Source organism: Lissotriton vulgaris, chromosome 2_1 (genome assembly GCF_964263255.1).
Source record: "Lissotriton vulgaris chromosome 2_1, aLisVul1.2, whole genome shotgun sequence".
Taxonomy (NCBI): Eukaryota; Metazoa; Chordata; class Amphibia; order Caudata; family Salamandridae; genus Lissotriton; species Lissotriton vulgaris.
This window is the reverse complement of record NC_141687.1, coordinates 1943263213-1943279663: the sequence shown is the minus strand read 5'-3', so window position 1 is coordinate 1943279663 and position 16451 is coordinate 1943263213.

Sequence of the window (16451 nt, the reverse complement as noted above, 5' to 3'; positions counted from 1 at the left end):
CTAGCAGATGCCTCTGCTTTCCACTGTTTGTCACACATTTTTGGTTGTTTGTTTTGGACACTTCCTTTCTTTCTTTCTATTTTCTTTGAGAATCAAGTGACTACCAATGATGAGACAGGGGCTTGTCTGGAAATCACATGCCAGTTACCCCGTTGGTGGTGTTTCCGTGAGGTGTCATTTGTTTCTCACACATTTTTTCTAAGCAGAATTCAGTCCAACACTGGTGGTGTGGACCTCAGACATTGACCTAGATAGGTCACAGTACTTGTTGTTATGTGTCTCTGTCAAGGAGAATAGGCTCCCTTTTTAATGTTAATTTGGGCGGAATACAGCGCATTGTCCCCTCATAAATTGTAGAGGACAGGAACAGGTAACAGTACATATTGACTGTCTTTGATTTAGTAACTGATATGTTTTGACGTCCATGGACTGGGTCTTTTGTTGTAGGAATCAGTATTTCACTCACAAGACTTTTACCTACATTAGAAAACCAACTACCTACAGATGAGAGACCATCAGTCAGTCTCTTCCAGGCACTATCAACCTCCAGTGGTTTGAGCTCTCTTTCCAAATTAGTGATGTTTTTCACATACTTCTTAATTTCAACACTTTTGTCTGGAATGTAAGTGCAACAATGTTGCACTTTGAACATTGTACAGACTCCGCCCTCTTTTGCCAGTAGGGTGTCAAGAGCAAGTCGATTTTGTAAAACATAGATCTGATCGCTACCAATTCGGTATTGACCATCAGGAAGCCTCCAGCAGTGTCAGTTGATAACCGATCTACTCCTGTTGATAATTTACAGATTCTGTGTGTATTCAGAGCCACTCCCACTGTAGGTATCAATGCACTAAATATATCACCTACTATTTCTCCAACACTTTCTCTTTTGCTACGTACTAATCCGTTAGTCTCTTCATTGCTTCCAGTAATTTTATCTACATGGTATATCTTTGGGAAGACAATACCAAAATAACAGCTTCCATACCAGTCATCTGGTAATTTGAAATAAGCCTTGTTCCCACATATGTAATACATTCCGCGAAACACAGGTTCTGTCCCATCTTTGATACCCCAACCCCCAATTACCTTATAATTGTGCTCACATGTACTGGAACCAATGAAAATGTTGTTATAATAACTAGTCATTTCTCTGTGAAGACAAAGTTTCCCCTTCTTTTCGAAATCCAGCAACATAGCAGCGTTAGCTCCACCATTTGAGGTGCTCCCTATATTTTCAGCCCACTTATGGGTTTTCTGCTTTTTGTCATTTGCTTTTCTACGGAAACTTTCTCTTCTCTTTTCTACCATATTTAGAAATATTTTTTCTTTTTCATGTAATAGACATGTTAAGTTATTTGTGTGTGAATCCCCTATATCTATTTTCCATACAGTTAGAAAATATTCACCCATATAGCGTGCTATAGCTCTATTAGTGTGAACAGGGTTTAGGTTTCTTCATACAGGAAGTTCGGAAAATATCATATCTGAGTTAGAATAATAATACTGTAAAGGTCCTTTCTTGTAAAATAAGCTAGCTAAAATACTACAGGAAATTCCATATGTTAGTGGCTAATGATGGTATGTCACACCCTCAGCTACCGAAGTGGGCAGCTTCATGCCGACATGACAGTCTTCTATCTCCATTGCTTCTACACAGTGTACTAAAAGGTTGGCAAATACATTTAAATGAGTTATTTTTTTGATTCTATTATAATGCAGTCCTTCCTCATCTGGTCCATCTAAGTCTAATTTAGTTTGTTTAAGGCTAAGTGCGTTCTCTTGTGTATCTACTCTTTGTGGTGTATCTTTTGTTTGCAGGTCTTGTGTGTCCATTGTCACAGGCTTAGTAGGGTACAAATTAGTATATCTACTCATCATGTAAGGAATAGTTATAGTTAGTCCTATCCAAAGTATAAGTACAAGTGCTATACTACATAAACATACTTTGCAGCATGTTCTTCCACAATTTATTTTCAGTCTTCTGTCAACAGTTGAATCTGCCATTGGGTCTAAAGGAGTCTTATCCCCTCTTTCAAACTTTTACACAGTGTTTTGCCCTGAGCAATACTCAGGTGGGTCTTATTTCTTCAGTATTTTGATCAGCAGTCAATTCAATTTCAATCTTTATTCGGTTATTTGCAAAAAACAACCATAAAAGCACAATTTAATATACATTATAAAAACAAATTGATAAAAGAGACCACAATATCCACAGGAATAAAACACAATTAGACTGTAGGTGAGTATATACAACAATATGTACAACAATATCAAGCATTATCCCTCCATGCTGATTCTAAATTTTAGGGCTAATTTTAAGAAACTGATTACAAATAAAGTGCATTCGTTATTTAGCAGCTGTAGGTGACAAAGTGCAGGTTTAATCTGGGTAAAATTCAGTCTCTTAAGGAGAGGCTGAAGATAAGCCCTCGGGGGAATATCATAAAAAGGGCAAAAGAATAAAAAGTATACCAAGTCCTGCGGAGACACACAGTCGCAGCCGCAGGTAAGTAACACTTGGCCTTGGTAGCTGCCTCTTGGAACGGCTAACAATAAGTGAAAGAGGTTCAGCCGAAACCTAATTAACAAGAAACGGTCAAAACTCGACATTGGCCAGGTCAGGTATGGTTCCATGCTTAAAGTGGTTTGTATGACAACATAGTTTCTATTGCTGCTTTTCTTTAGATCCACCTCCTCCCGCTGGAATAGCTGCGAAAGAAGGAAAGTGTTTTTCACAAACTTTACATCGGTTACTGTAATTGAGTCGGGATTTGAGAAAATTTCCGGGCGCCCCAATGCAGTGAAACATTTCTTTAAATATTTTAGCCACTGGATTTTTAACATGTTATCCCATGTCAGTGCTTCTCTCAAGAGCTGGTGGTTTAGCTGGAGGTCTTTATTTAGCCAGCATTTCAGCCAGAATGTTAAAGGCCGAAGTGCAATGGTATCACCTAAATAGGGGAAACCTAATTCCTCATGCACTATAAAATTGGCGGTTCCTCTTGGAACCCCCAAAAGCTGTGCCCCCATAACTCACTTCCGTAACAACCTATAGCCAGGCTCTTGGCCTGATATACTTTTAGCAAAGCAGCAATTGACCGTTTCCCCATTTTCCTTGCAAAATTAAAAATTGCTGCATTTGCCCGTTTTATCTCGCCTTTTTTCTTCTGTACAGCGGGCCCCATTTCAGTTGGTTATCAAACAGGACCCCCAAGTAGTAGAAAGTTTTAGTCGTAGGAATCTTCTCCCCGTTTACATGAAATGAAAACTCCTTGTTATATGTTGTACCTACATTCATAACAAAAGATTTTGAGTTAATAATGGAGAGATCCCGGGATTTCATAAATGTAAAGATGGTGTTAAGCAGCAGTTGAAGCCCTTTTGCGGTCCTTGCCAACAAAACGGCGTCAACGCATAAAGTAAAACAGGTAGCCCTTTACGTCCAACAAAGGGATAGTCAGCACATGTTTTTAAGAGGGTATTTTCCAGATTGTTGATGTATAGATTAAAAAGTAACGGGGCTAGGATGCAACCCTGTCTTACACCCCGGTGTACTCCGAATGCCCTGGTTACCTTCAGGTCCTGGGTGTATCGCACATTAGCTCGAGTGTCCTGGTGTAGATCCGCCAGGAAATTGACCAGGGTCTGCTCCACCCCCATATTTCTCGTTGCCTCCCATAGTTTTCCCCTGTTGACACAGTCGAAGGCTGAAGAGAGGTCCATAAAAGCCATGTGGACTGTGCCCTGGCGTGCCAACGTATATTTACCTAACACCATGTACAAGTTGAGACACTGGGAGATGGTGGAGTGACCTGGTCTAAAACCGTATTGAATTGGAGAAATTATATTCTTTTCGTCAGCCCAGGTTGTTAGCCTATTCAGGATTACACCGCCTACTACTTTTACGACCGAATCAATTAGAGATATTGGCCTGTAGCAGGATGTGCAGTTTCGGTCCCCTTTTTTAAAAACGGGGACTATTGTGGACAACCCCCAAGACTTTGGGCATCCATAGTCAGCGGCTGCATTAAATTCAGCGGTGAGAATGGGGGCCCAAAGTGATGTCCTTGATTTAAAAAGGTCTGGGGGCCCACCATTAGGCCCGGGTGCTTTCCTGCTGGTTAAACCCATGATGCCCTTCTCCACCTCAAAAATGTTGAAATGCAGGGGGTTAAAACCTGGTTCATCTTTGTCATATATGGGTTGTGGTATATCGCTGTTAAAAATATGACTAAAATGTGAGACCCAATCTTCATCAGTCTCGTCACTTATCTCTAGGTTTTCAAAATCTTCTAGAACTATGTAGGTCCACTCGGGGCCCTTGCATTTGTTATTAAGTCTTTTTAGTCGTAGACTTCTTCTTTTGGGCTGTATCACAGGTGGATCAGTTTGGCTTGTTACCTCATCCACTTGTTCAGGCTCTTCATTAATCTTCTTTAAACGCAGTCTCAGTCTCTTGACATATCTAGGCCACTTGTCTCCTTTTCTGAATTGTTTAACTGGAACTGTGCTCTGGCCCTCTTTGAATGCTCTTTTATTCTCGCTCAGTTGTGGCACATCGATCTCAGTATCTTCTTCTTCTTTCCTCTCTATCTGACTAGTTGCAGGTCTTACTTCAGTTTCTTCTGCCTGGTTACTAAACTGGCCTTGTTCAGGAATCTGTTGGATTTGTCCTTTATCTATTTCACTTTCTTCGTCCTGAACACAATTGTCTATTCCTACCTGGTCCTGCTCAAGCTCTTCAAATTCTTGATCTTCTTCTGCTTGAGTTTTCACCCTAATATCTATCTGTCCTTTTTCAGATTCAGGAGTTTTGGGTTGTGTATCGATTACCTGATCTCTCCCTATCTGATCCTCCTCAGAGTCACCTTTGACATGAATTTCAGTGACCTGGGTATCTTGGTCTATTCCTGTCTCATCCTCGCTATCACTTTGTCTGTTTAGATAAGGTTGACTTCTGGTACGAATATTGTCTGCAGGTATGTCGATTACTGGGATCCAATCATCTTGACTGATGCTCGATTGTTCTTCTTCAGCTATTTCAGGATCAACCTCTTGAGACCCCTCAGCTGCACAACCTTAAGCCTCAGTTTCATCAGTTTCCGTCACCTTCTTTGTATGACTGACATGGATCCAGTGTGGAACTCCTGCACACTTTACTGCTGTGGTGGTGATCAGGATCACTTGTCGCGGTTTACCCCACCTGGGTTTGAGGCAAGATGTTCGAGTATGTTTCTTAAGGACGACCCAATCTCCTTGGTTCAAGTCATGAGCTGGGGTTGCTGGTCTGTCGACAGCGTCTTCCCCAACCTGGCGAGAGATAGAATGCACTTGATCAGCCAGTCCTTTGCAGTATTCCAGTACTAAATCATCAGATATGTTTAGCAGTCTGTGTCCTGGCACCCATGCTTGCCGCATTGCTCTTCCCATCAGTATTTCATGGGGACTTAAGCCTGTCTTCCGATCTGGAAAACTTTTAAGTCCCATCAGAACAAGTGGCAGAACATCTGGCCACTCCAATCGAGTTGACTCATACATCTTTCCCAATCTTGACTTTATAGTGCCATTCAACTGTTCAACCACTCCAGATGCTTGTGGGCGATATGCACATTGTCGTTTTTGCTTAATTTTGAATGCTTCACAAATTAGACCCATAATTTTGCTATTGAAATGTTTCCCTCTGTCAGATTCAATTGTCACCGGAAATCCGAACAGTGGGATAAGCTCTCTACATAGAAGCTTAGCCACAGAGATGCTGTTGTTCTTACATGCGGGGTAAGCTTCCACCCATTTTGAAAACAGGCAGACAATGACAAGTACATATTTTAGTCCTCGACAAGGGGGCAACTGAATGAAATCAATCTGCAATCGAATAAAAGGACCTTCTCCCTTTCCAATTTTTCCTGGCAATACCACTGTTCTCTGGGTTCATTTGCTGGCAAATCAGACAACTCTGGCAAAGTGCTTCTGCTATGTTCCTGAATTTCGCATTACACCATGTTCGTCTGAACAGACGTATCATAGCATCTCTTCCCAAATGTGAATCTCCATGAATCAACCTAGCCATAGGAGCAAGTAGACAGTTGGGTAATACTACAGTTTATCAAGGTAAACAATGACACCATCTTCAGCCCTTCTCTTACACCCTAACTTCCTCCACTCCTCCTTTTCTTTTGGCTCTGCTGCATTCTGCAAGTCTCTCACTTCTTCCCATGTATCCACACCATCCAGTAACATAAGTTGGCAGCTGTTTCCGCTCACCTCAACCTTTTTGTTTACAGCCATTTTGTATTTTGCACAATGTTGGGCTAACTGGTCAGCATATCAATTACCAGCTGTCACTTTGTCATTGCCAGATTTGTGAGCAGCACACTGGACCACAGCCACTTCTTTTGGCAATTGTATTGCTTCCAGAAAATCTTTTACCTATTGCCCATTGCTGATAGGGGTGCCTGAAGAAGTCAGGAACTCCCTTTGCATCCATAATTGGCCATAGTCATGCACCACCATGTAACTATACTGGCTGTCAGTGAATATGGTCACTTTCCAATTTTTCCCAAATTTACAGGCCTTTGTCAGGGCAACCAATTCGGCAATTTGTGCAGACTTGACTCCAGGTAAATAGGATGCTTCCAGTGGGCCTCCCAAGGTGCACACTGCATAAGCAACGCTTAAACCTCCTTCCTCATGTCTCATGCATGAGCTGTCAACAAACAGCTCATAGTCTGACTCAATCAAAGGCTCCTCTCTAATGTCGGGCCTTGGCTTGGTACTGTATTCAGTTAAATCAATGCAGTCATGTTCAATTTCCTCTTTAAGTTCTGCACTGAACGAATTCAGCAGTAAGGTTGCTGGGTTCAAAATGTTGCATCTAGCGATGGTTACATTTCCTGCACCTAGAGAATTCTCTCGTATTTAGTCAGCCGACTAGGTGTGAGATACTGAGTCTTAGTTCTGGTTAACAAGATTACAACTGCTTGTGGAACATATACGGTTACAGGATGTCCCATAATGATGGATTCACTCTGCTCAAGACTCATGTAAGTTGCAGCTACTGCTTTCAGACATCCAGGTAATGAGGCGGCCACTGGGTCTAAGGTGGACGAAAAATATGCCACAGGTCGTCACACTAATCCATGAATCTGAGTCAAAACTGAAAGTGCACAATTATCTTGTGTGTCACAAAATAGTGCAAAATCTTTCGAATAGTCAGGCATTCCCAATGCTGGAGCTGTACACAGGCAGTTTCTTAAATTCACAAAAGCAGTCATGCTTTCGTCATCCCATTCTACTGGGTATTTGGCTCTTTTCTTTGTCATTTGTATCAGAGGCTTTGCAAGGACTGCGAATCCCACAATCCATTGCTTGCAATAGTCTATGACTCCCAGAAACATTCTGACCTCCTTTTGTGTGTTTGGCAAATCCATGTTTTTAATTATTCTGATTCTCTCTGTGGTAACTCTCCTGACACCTCTCTCTATCTGATGTCCCAGATGTTTTACTGAGGTAGCACAGAATTGTAATTTCTCTGGGGACACTTTATGTCCTCCTTCACCCAGATGATTCAGTAAAGCGATGGTATCGACAACACAGTCTTTTCGGGATTTTGAGGCCACTAAAAGGTCCTCTATGTACTGAACCAAAACTGACCGTCCAGGTAGAACTAATGACTACAGACATTTTTTCAAAATCTGATTAAAGATTGAGGGGCTCTCTGTGTACCCCTGAGGGACACGATTCCAAACATAGACATGACTGTTGAATTCAAATGAGAAAATAAATTTGCTGTCTCGGTGCAATGGGATCGAGAAAAATGCATGGCATAGGTCTATGACAGTAAACCATCCAGCTTCCCACGATATCTGATACAGAATCACTGCAGGATTTGGCACAATTGGACAGCAAGGGACAACAATCTTATTAACCTTTCTCAGGTCCTGTACTACTCTGTACTTACCGCTAGGTTTCTTTACCCCAATTATGGGGGAGTTACATGGACTGCTCATTACTTCTTCCAAAATGCCTGCTTCCAGCAACCATTTTATTTCTACTGCAACTCCTGCTTTTATTTCCATGTTCATTTTGTATGGTTGTGTGTTTGGGTAAACTGCGTCCTCTTTTATGGTTATTATTATTGGGTCAATATTTGCCATCAGTCCTACATCTTTCCTTGTAAAGTCCCATACTTCTGGTTTTACCGTCTGTTGTAATTCTTCTGGTAAGTCTTTTATTGTCAATTTTGCAATGTCAGTCTCTGGTTTCGCTAACATTAGCTTGTAAACTCCGTCTTCATCTGGGGGTCTGAATTTCAACACCATTTGGAGTGCAAAAGATGGTGCAATTCATTTTGCACAACAAATCATGTCCTAGTCAATTTACAGGACTAGAGTCACAGACTATGAATCTATGCATTTCTTTAAAATTCCCTATTTTTACTTCCATTGGTTCTGTGACTGGGGTACTAATTTGTTTATTAGAAACGCCCACTACTTGGATTGCTTCTGCCGAGAGGGGTAGGTTTGGAACGTCTGCTGTTCTCACAGTAGAACGGGTAGCACCAGTGTCCAACAGAAAAGTGACATCATTTCCTTCAACCTTTCTTTCAATGTATGGCCCTGACTGGTCTACCGGCAAGGAGGTGCCAAGCACGCACTCCTCGTCCTCCCCCCTCAGGCACCGTCAGTAAGGTTCTTCACAAAAGAATGTGTCATTCAAAAGAAACTGTGAGGTTGATGCATCTCTTTTTTCCCTTCCTTCCCAATTCTGAATCTCTACATTATGTTGTGCTTTGCTCTTATAATTTGGCAAAGGCGCCGGGGCAATCTGATTCTGTGTTACCTGATGCTGGGTCTTCCACGGCACCTCAGGCTGCGTCTGTGGATTTAAATCATTATTTTGTACATTACCATTTTGCACAGCCTTATACTCATATTTCCAGTGCCCCAACTTGCCACATCCGTGACAGGGGAACTTCTTTTTCGCATCTTCCCTATTGAATGTTCCCCTGGGCCTACCCCCACTTCCATCAGTCTTATTCTTATTAGTAGTTATCTGATTCAGCTGTTGTTCTTGGTGCTCTGTTAATTTTACTTGTGCCCACATCACCTTTTCTTTCAATTCTTTCCGTTTGTTTTCTAGCTCATCTTCACAATATTTTGCATATTTCAGGACCTCATCTATTGGTTTAGCTTGCCAACACATTTTATTGTCTTTAATCCACTGGGAAATTTCTGGTCTCAATCAAATCGATAAATAAAATGTGTCATGTCCTTCATGTCAATGTTATCTAGTCCACTGTATTGTTTAAAGGTCTGTAGTAGACGTTCATAATATGAATGCACAGCTTTGTCCTTATTCTGAGTAGTTCTATCTATTTTCATCCAATCTGTCTCCTTTGCAGGCACCTTTCCTTTCAGGTAAAGTATTCCTGATTATATTTTTTCATCACATCCTCAGAAGGTGCCCCTGTCTTCGGGTCTCTTGGGTATTCATCACTAGGCCAATCAACAGCTATTTTGCATTCTGTCCACAAATCTACGGGGACTACTATGTCATATAAACCATCTAAGTCTTTCAAAAGACACTTTGACACCTTTACAAATCCCTCGACCTGTCTGTACCATTCTACAGGTTTTTCTCACAATTTTGGGAGATCATTCGTAAATGACAAAATATCCTGTTGGGACTATGAAACATGCACACAGCCTCCACCTGGTACTTTTCGCATGGGACATCATTTTTCTACTTTATCTGCTTCTTTTAAAACATATTCTGAAGCCATTTGCCTTGATCGAATCTCTTCCTTTTTCTTTGCCCATCTGGCTTTCCATTTTTCTAATTCTCACCATTTTCGCATTAAATTCATTATTGAAGTAGTGTGGCTCACTGGTTATTGAAGTAGTGTGGCTCACCGGCAGACCCGAGAGCAGAGGACGGCCCGGGACCAGGGTTCGATTCCCGGCGCGGCAGGTTTCTGGACCAGGGTCAGCGGACTCGATAATTCTCTCGCCTCGGTGCCCACTCTGATCAGCGATCACACTCGGCAACTCTGGGCATTAGCTTGCCTCATCTTCACTAACGGCCCTACCAGACCGCCGGGGATGCCTGGTCTCACCCTGGAGATACCCATTAAGGGACCATCTCTCAGGGAAGCCAGGAAGGGTTTCGCAGCGGTCGAAGCGCCTTGGGACCCTCCGGGTAAGTAGTGCGCTATATAAATGCCTATACATTTACATTTACATCAGCTCTCTAATCTGTACCTTTTTCCCTGACACGTTCATGTTTTCTAAATCTTTGTCCAAGAATTCTACTCGGTAAGGTTTCTGCAATACTTTGGATTTACCAATGTCAATTCCCATGCTAGCTGCAGTGTCTATTAATTTTTCATGAAACACCTTTGTATTTCTAGTGATGCTTTTACAGACAAACAGTAATTCGTTTTCACTAAGGGTATTTAATCTCTCCAGTCCCACATTCCCAGACATCATTTCTTCTATTTCAATCCTTAATTTATATATGTCTAATTGCTTGGGCTGTATCTTTGGTCTCTCTTTTTCTCGAGTTCATCTGTCTATTTCTTCAGGAATTACTACAGTGGCACTTCTCGTAACCGAGGAAGTCTCTATCTGTACTTCCCTTGAGGTTAATGGTGTGGTTCTCCTCATTGAACCATCTTCAGGTTCCCTTATTGGCAAATCCATTAAGGATACCAGTGATTCACATTCACTTGCCTGATCGTCCCCTATTAGGGGCTCTTTCCTTGGCTGTATTACTGATGCAGTTATAACGGGAGTCTTTGGACTAGCTTGTTTATCTCCGTACAAAGGAACAACTGGGCCAATAGTCACTGGAATTGTCAAAGCCTCGGGACTTGTGTTTAATTGGGAGATTTTCAGAATTAATTCACTTCTCTGTTTATTTAAAGCTTCTCTTTCTCTTTCTTGTAACACCCTTTTGATGGAGGTTTCATGTATCACTTGCGGAATTAAAGGTGGCTTTAAAGACGGGGCTGTCGGGTTTGTTGTACTTGACCCCTCGCTACAAGTTGGTCTAAAGAACGGGTTGTTTGGATTCACTATTCTCGTTTCTTTGTTATAGGGTGGTGGATTCTTTATTAATACATCCTCCATGTAATCATCATCGGAATCACCATTAGTCATTAAATGTTTAGTTTTCTAAGTCCTTTTACCTCCCACAGGCTCCTCTACCGTCAGTACTGGGTAAAGCCCTTCCACTAACATATTCTGTCTCCATTGTTTCATTTGTTTTTCTTTGGAATCTCGTGGAACCTTCGCGTAAAATTTACTCAGTCCTGTGTCCATTCTAGGTCTATCTCGCTCAAAAGCCTCTATCTCCCATTCTTCTAATGCCTCATATTGCATTAACCTAGGTCTGGGATGTAAGTCATTCATTCGGGTCCTTAAATTAAACAAAATTCTTCCATTAAAGGTGCCTTCTAAGGGAAATGCCAGAAGCTCATCATCTTTTTTGTACTCCACCCAGTTCTCTAACCATACACAGGAATGGTATCCCCTGTCAAACATCATGAATGAAGCTGGAGTATTCGGTGGTGGAATAATGACTCCTACTCAAGTCTTAATAGGCTTGTCTTTTTAAAGTAATTCTTAACTTTATCTACAAGTGTTAGTTTTCTTTTACTTCAGTACATTTTGTTAGGTCTGCCTCTGAACATCTGATCCCTAGCAAACCCTAAGTATCTCGGATCAGTTCGATTTTCTGGATTACTTGGATACCACATATATTTCACTAAATTTCAAATTGTGCAAAAATTCCTTTTTCTGTTTACTAAATGCTTCCAATACTAGTGCGTCTTTTATTTCTCGACAACCAATCAACACTGTGGTTGCAAATAATTTCAACCAATGGGTGCGCGGCCTTTTCGTGAGATGAGTTCTCACGCTCCGGCGCTCACCCCTCCTTTACAATGCTATCTCAGCTATAAGCCCGCGGTCTCGACCAATACCAGCGTGTCACTGAGTGACGTCATCACAGCTCTGCAACCAACTCCCTCCTTCACAAGGTATTTCAAAACTCAGTTCTTTTGAATTTTAAAGTGCATATTTTATTATTTAATAACGTTAACACATTCGCCACTGTACCCGAGTGACTAGATAGGAAAGAAATATTTCACTGCAAGTAAATCCCTTCCGATTACTTTTCATATACTACGAGTAGAACCCTTCCGCCTACCCTTCACACAAGCATTAGAGAACCTGCTACTCTTTCAGACTCATTCACTCCAGGATATATACTGAGGCCAAAGTTTCACCAGGAAAACCCTTTGCTATCAATCGAGCTTAGACGAACCTGCTATTCCTTCATTGTGACCCTTCTGTGGAGAAGTGTGGCTCAGGGGTTAGAGGCGGCAGACCCGGAAGCTGAGATCGGCCCTGGACCAGGGTTCAATTCCCTGCCTCGGCAGGTCTTGGGCTAAAAAATTCCACGGACTCGATAATTCTCACTCCGGTGCTTTCTCGACTCACGGGTTCACACTCTGCGACTCTGGGCAATAGCTTGCTTAATCTCCACAACGGCCCCTCGCGGCGGGATGCCTGGCTTTCACCTTGTGGATACCCTGCCGGGGTTATCTCACAGGGGAATACCAGGACGGGTTCCCTAAGCAAGTGCTTAGATACCGACCTCGGTCAGTGATTTGCGCTATATAAATACATGTACATTTACATTTACTAGGTTATATCACAACAAAAGTTTTGCTAGCGAACTCCTTGCTATCATTTATTCACACAATTACACAGAAAACCCTAAATAGTGCTTCCGGTTCTACCCAACCATGCACTAACTTCCTACAGATAAGTGACCTCAACGTGAGGTGGCTTCTACCTACCACCCGCTATTCTGCCCCTGGGAATTCCAGACAACACATATAACAGGTACGAACAATTTTGGTTAATACAGTCAATATAGCAGCATCAAATAAACATTTTAATAATACCACATTTTGATCGATCAATGAAAATATGAATCTTAACCTACTAACGAGGTGACTACCTAACTTTAACTAATCCCTAACCATACTACTGCTACCAGAAATGTATACTGATAGAGCGTGCAGGTCACCCAACTAGAATTTGTACGGATACTCACCAGGGCCCATAATTTCAAAATCATATACCTTAACTTTTATTTGGGCAACTCACGCTCTACTACCAGTATATTATGATTTTTAGTACTAATTCCTATATCAGTAACCTACAAATTTTGACACTAGGTACCTTCACACAATGGATCAGGGAGCTGAGTTATGGGTAAGGCACTCAACATATCATAACATTTGTAATTATAAAATAACCACAGAGTCAGGGTAGGGTCAAACTCTTTATCTAATCATCATCATCATCATCATATGCCATGAGCCAAAGGTTGAAGGCAATAAGACTATCAATAACTAAAATCAGAAACAGTGTATAGCTATGAATAAGATAGAGTATGCTAAGCATTTAGAAAACTTAAAGTAAAAGGAAGGTAAAAACAAGGAACATGCTAATTTTAGATAACAATCTTTCGTAACTTGATCAAAGGAGGGTAAAGAAAGGGAACATACTAAACCCAAAAACTTTCGCAATTCACTGACAGTTTGAAAAGGAGAAATTCAATTATGTAATTCGAGAATTCGGTTTCAGCACAATTAACTATAGGGAAGGGGAGAGTTATAACATACTATAGATTCAACTTATCTCCTAAAGGGAGGGTGAGAAAAATGCAACATATACTATATAGAAACGATTTAGCATTGACTAAAGGTGGGTTGAAAATTGGAACATGCTAATAGTCAGTAATACATGAATATCTCATTTTCCAAGGGACGGGAAAGAAAAGGAACATATGTAATCAAGATTTGCAAATTTGGGATGGGGAGAAAAGGAATGCAAATTAATCTACAATCACCCACACAGACTTATATTTACCTAGGATAGAGTGAAGACCAACCCTGGCCACGGGTCAGTTGGAAAAGACAGGAGGAACCCCAAAGACTTCAGTGCCAGTAGGCGAGCAGGTGCAGCTCATGGACAATCAGGACAGGATAACCCCAGAATTTGGATCAGGACCGGTTCACCAAAGATTAAGACCAACACCAGCAACTTCGGTTGCAACGCTTGCGCTACTACCTCTCTGCAAGGAATCTGCCAAAACCCCGATTGGGTTATACATTTATCAGAAAAGTGCTTCGCCAGCACTTTCACTTCCCAAAAAACCCCGATTGGGTTCTCGAACCTCCCAACAGAGTGCTCCGCAGCTCTCTGCTTTCAGTCACCTATTGAGTGCGTTGGGTCAGTGACAGGTCAGCTAATCAGACAAGTCTGACAATTTCTCTAGCTAAACCTATGCTAATTATACTGTTTTTCAGGTCAGTGTACCACCCCCCAATGTTGCAAGTGTAAGGATACCCAATTTTGATTGGACAAAAGATGAGGACAGGTCATTACACCACCTACATTTTAGACTTTTCCAGACTCCTTATTTAAATTTAGTTTCCGTCCCTTAAATTCCAGGTTTTCATGACATATGCCTTTGGTTAACAATGGTGATTATAACATTGAATACAATTGTAACAATTTTAGTACAGTTCAGCTTCTTCTAGCTGGGTCACAGGTCGGGTTCCCAGGCGCAGCTTGGCTGTTGCTGCCATCTGGCTGGGTTCCAATGCTGCGAAGGTCATTTTCCCTCCTTGGCTGTCATGCGTAGAAGGGACTTCCAAAATGGAGTAATAAGCACCTCCCAGGCCCAAAGAGTATGATACATGCAAAGTAAAAGGAAACAATTTAGAACACAGAAATAAATGATTACACTCTATACCATAAATCTCTATAATATACCCATTACCTTAATAATAACTATAGCATTAGGATTAAGCAGAACAAACAGCTTAGCGAAAGCAGCAATGCAAGCTTCTCGCATGTGAGAACATAGAACAGCCATGTTAGCACTAGTGCGCAGAGGCGAAAGGGTTCCCTCCAGAACTGCGAGTACGTCATGTCATGTGGGTATGACAGACGCATCCGTAGTAGAAATTCCCGCGTTGCAGCAACCATTTTATATGCAAGCGTATTTGGACTAGAAAACACATAAGCAATCTTCTCTCGGTTTCCCAATATAGATGAAGAAAAGGTAAATTAGTAAGACAAACATGTTGGTTATTTCGTTATATATTATTCGAGGTTCATGACTACGAGCAAGTCGCTTCATATGTGAATCCTTGCGCTCCATCAGGTGTATGGGGGTGGTGTGCAGTGCAATCAGTCGGTGGGGCTCCTTAAGCCCACCGGGTCAGTCTCTTTGCTTTTAGCTATGTGAATTTATCAGGTCTTGTGGCAGTGGACCTCAGAGGTGGGCACGCACCTGATTATAACCCTATTCCAAACATATTTAGTGATTAAAAGGTTAGTGCAGCTTTAACCATCCCTTGCTACCATTTCCCAAGTTGTAAATTTTCAACCACATACACTACAAAGAGCGAGCACATCAAATCGTCTGAGTCATCCATCCATGATACCTCGCAAAGAGTGCCTCATCCCTCAGTACTATATCACCACTGCACCATAGAGTGCATATCTACACAAACTTCAAAGTCCCAAGGTTTGTATATAAGGGCTAACTGTCCAGCCAATATACAGTATGTCCTGGAAAATTCCAGCAATTAGACCATACATTAGTTGTATGAAACAGAGTTCAAATATAAAAGGCCAGAAACTATCACAATGTCAAAACAATCATTGCATATCTTAGTCCCGGTTGTAATTCCATCTTGGATAAAATCAACAAATATAAACTAGTATCACCTGAATATAAAATATAATAATCATTGTATACACCCTAATGTCTTTAATACGTTATTATAATCCTAATTAAGAAGGCTACACACACACCACTTGCCTCTAATCAGACCAGGAGCATCCCTTGTCATCACCTGCCGCCGACTGCCGAGGTACATCCTGCAGCCTGGTCCCTTGTATCGTAGGGCAGCCCTGATCTCTGCAGCCCGGAGCGAGAGCATCCCTCCTCATCCCCCGACAATAGACACCCACTGCCGGCTGTTGAGTTCCTTCCTACGGCCCCTGGAATGAGGCTGTCTCTTCTCCTGCAGCCCTGCATCGAGACCATGGTCACCCCTACCTGCTGTGCTCGGCCCCCTGGGGGCAGACACTACTCCCGATACCTGGTCCACTACAAAGGCTTGCAACAGTTGAGGCCGGGTCGACTGCTTCGAGGGCGGACTGAACTCTTGCAGCCAGGATCAGGGACGACCCCGAGGGACAGAGTCCCTCCCCATCATCGTTGATTGACCTGGTATGTCCTGCGGCCCCGAATTGAGGCTGCTTTCTCTTTTTTCTCCTTGCCCCATAGTGCCCTGCAGCCTCGAGTCAAGCCCGTCTCTACTCCAAACTGATCGACTCCCTGGGAGCAGCCTC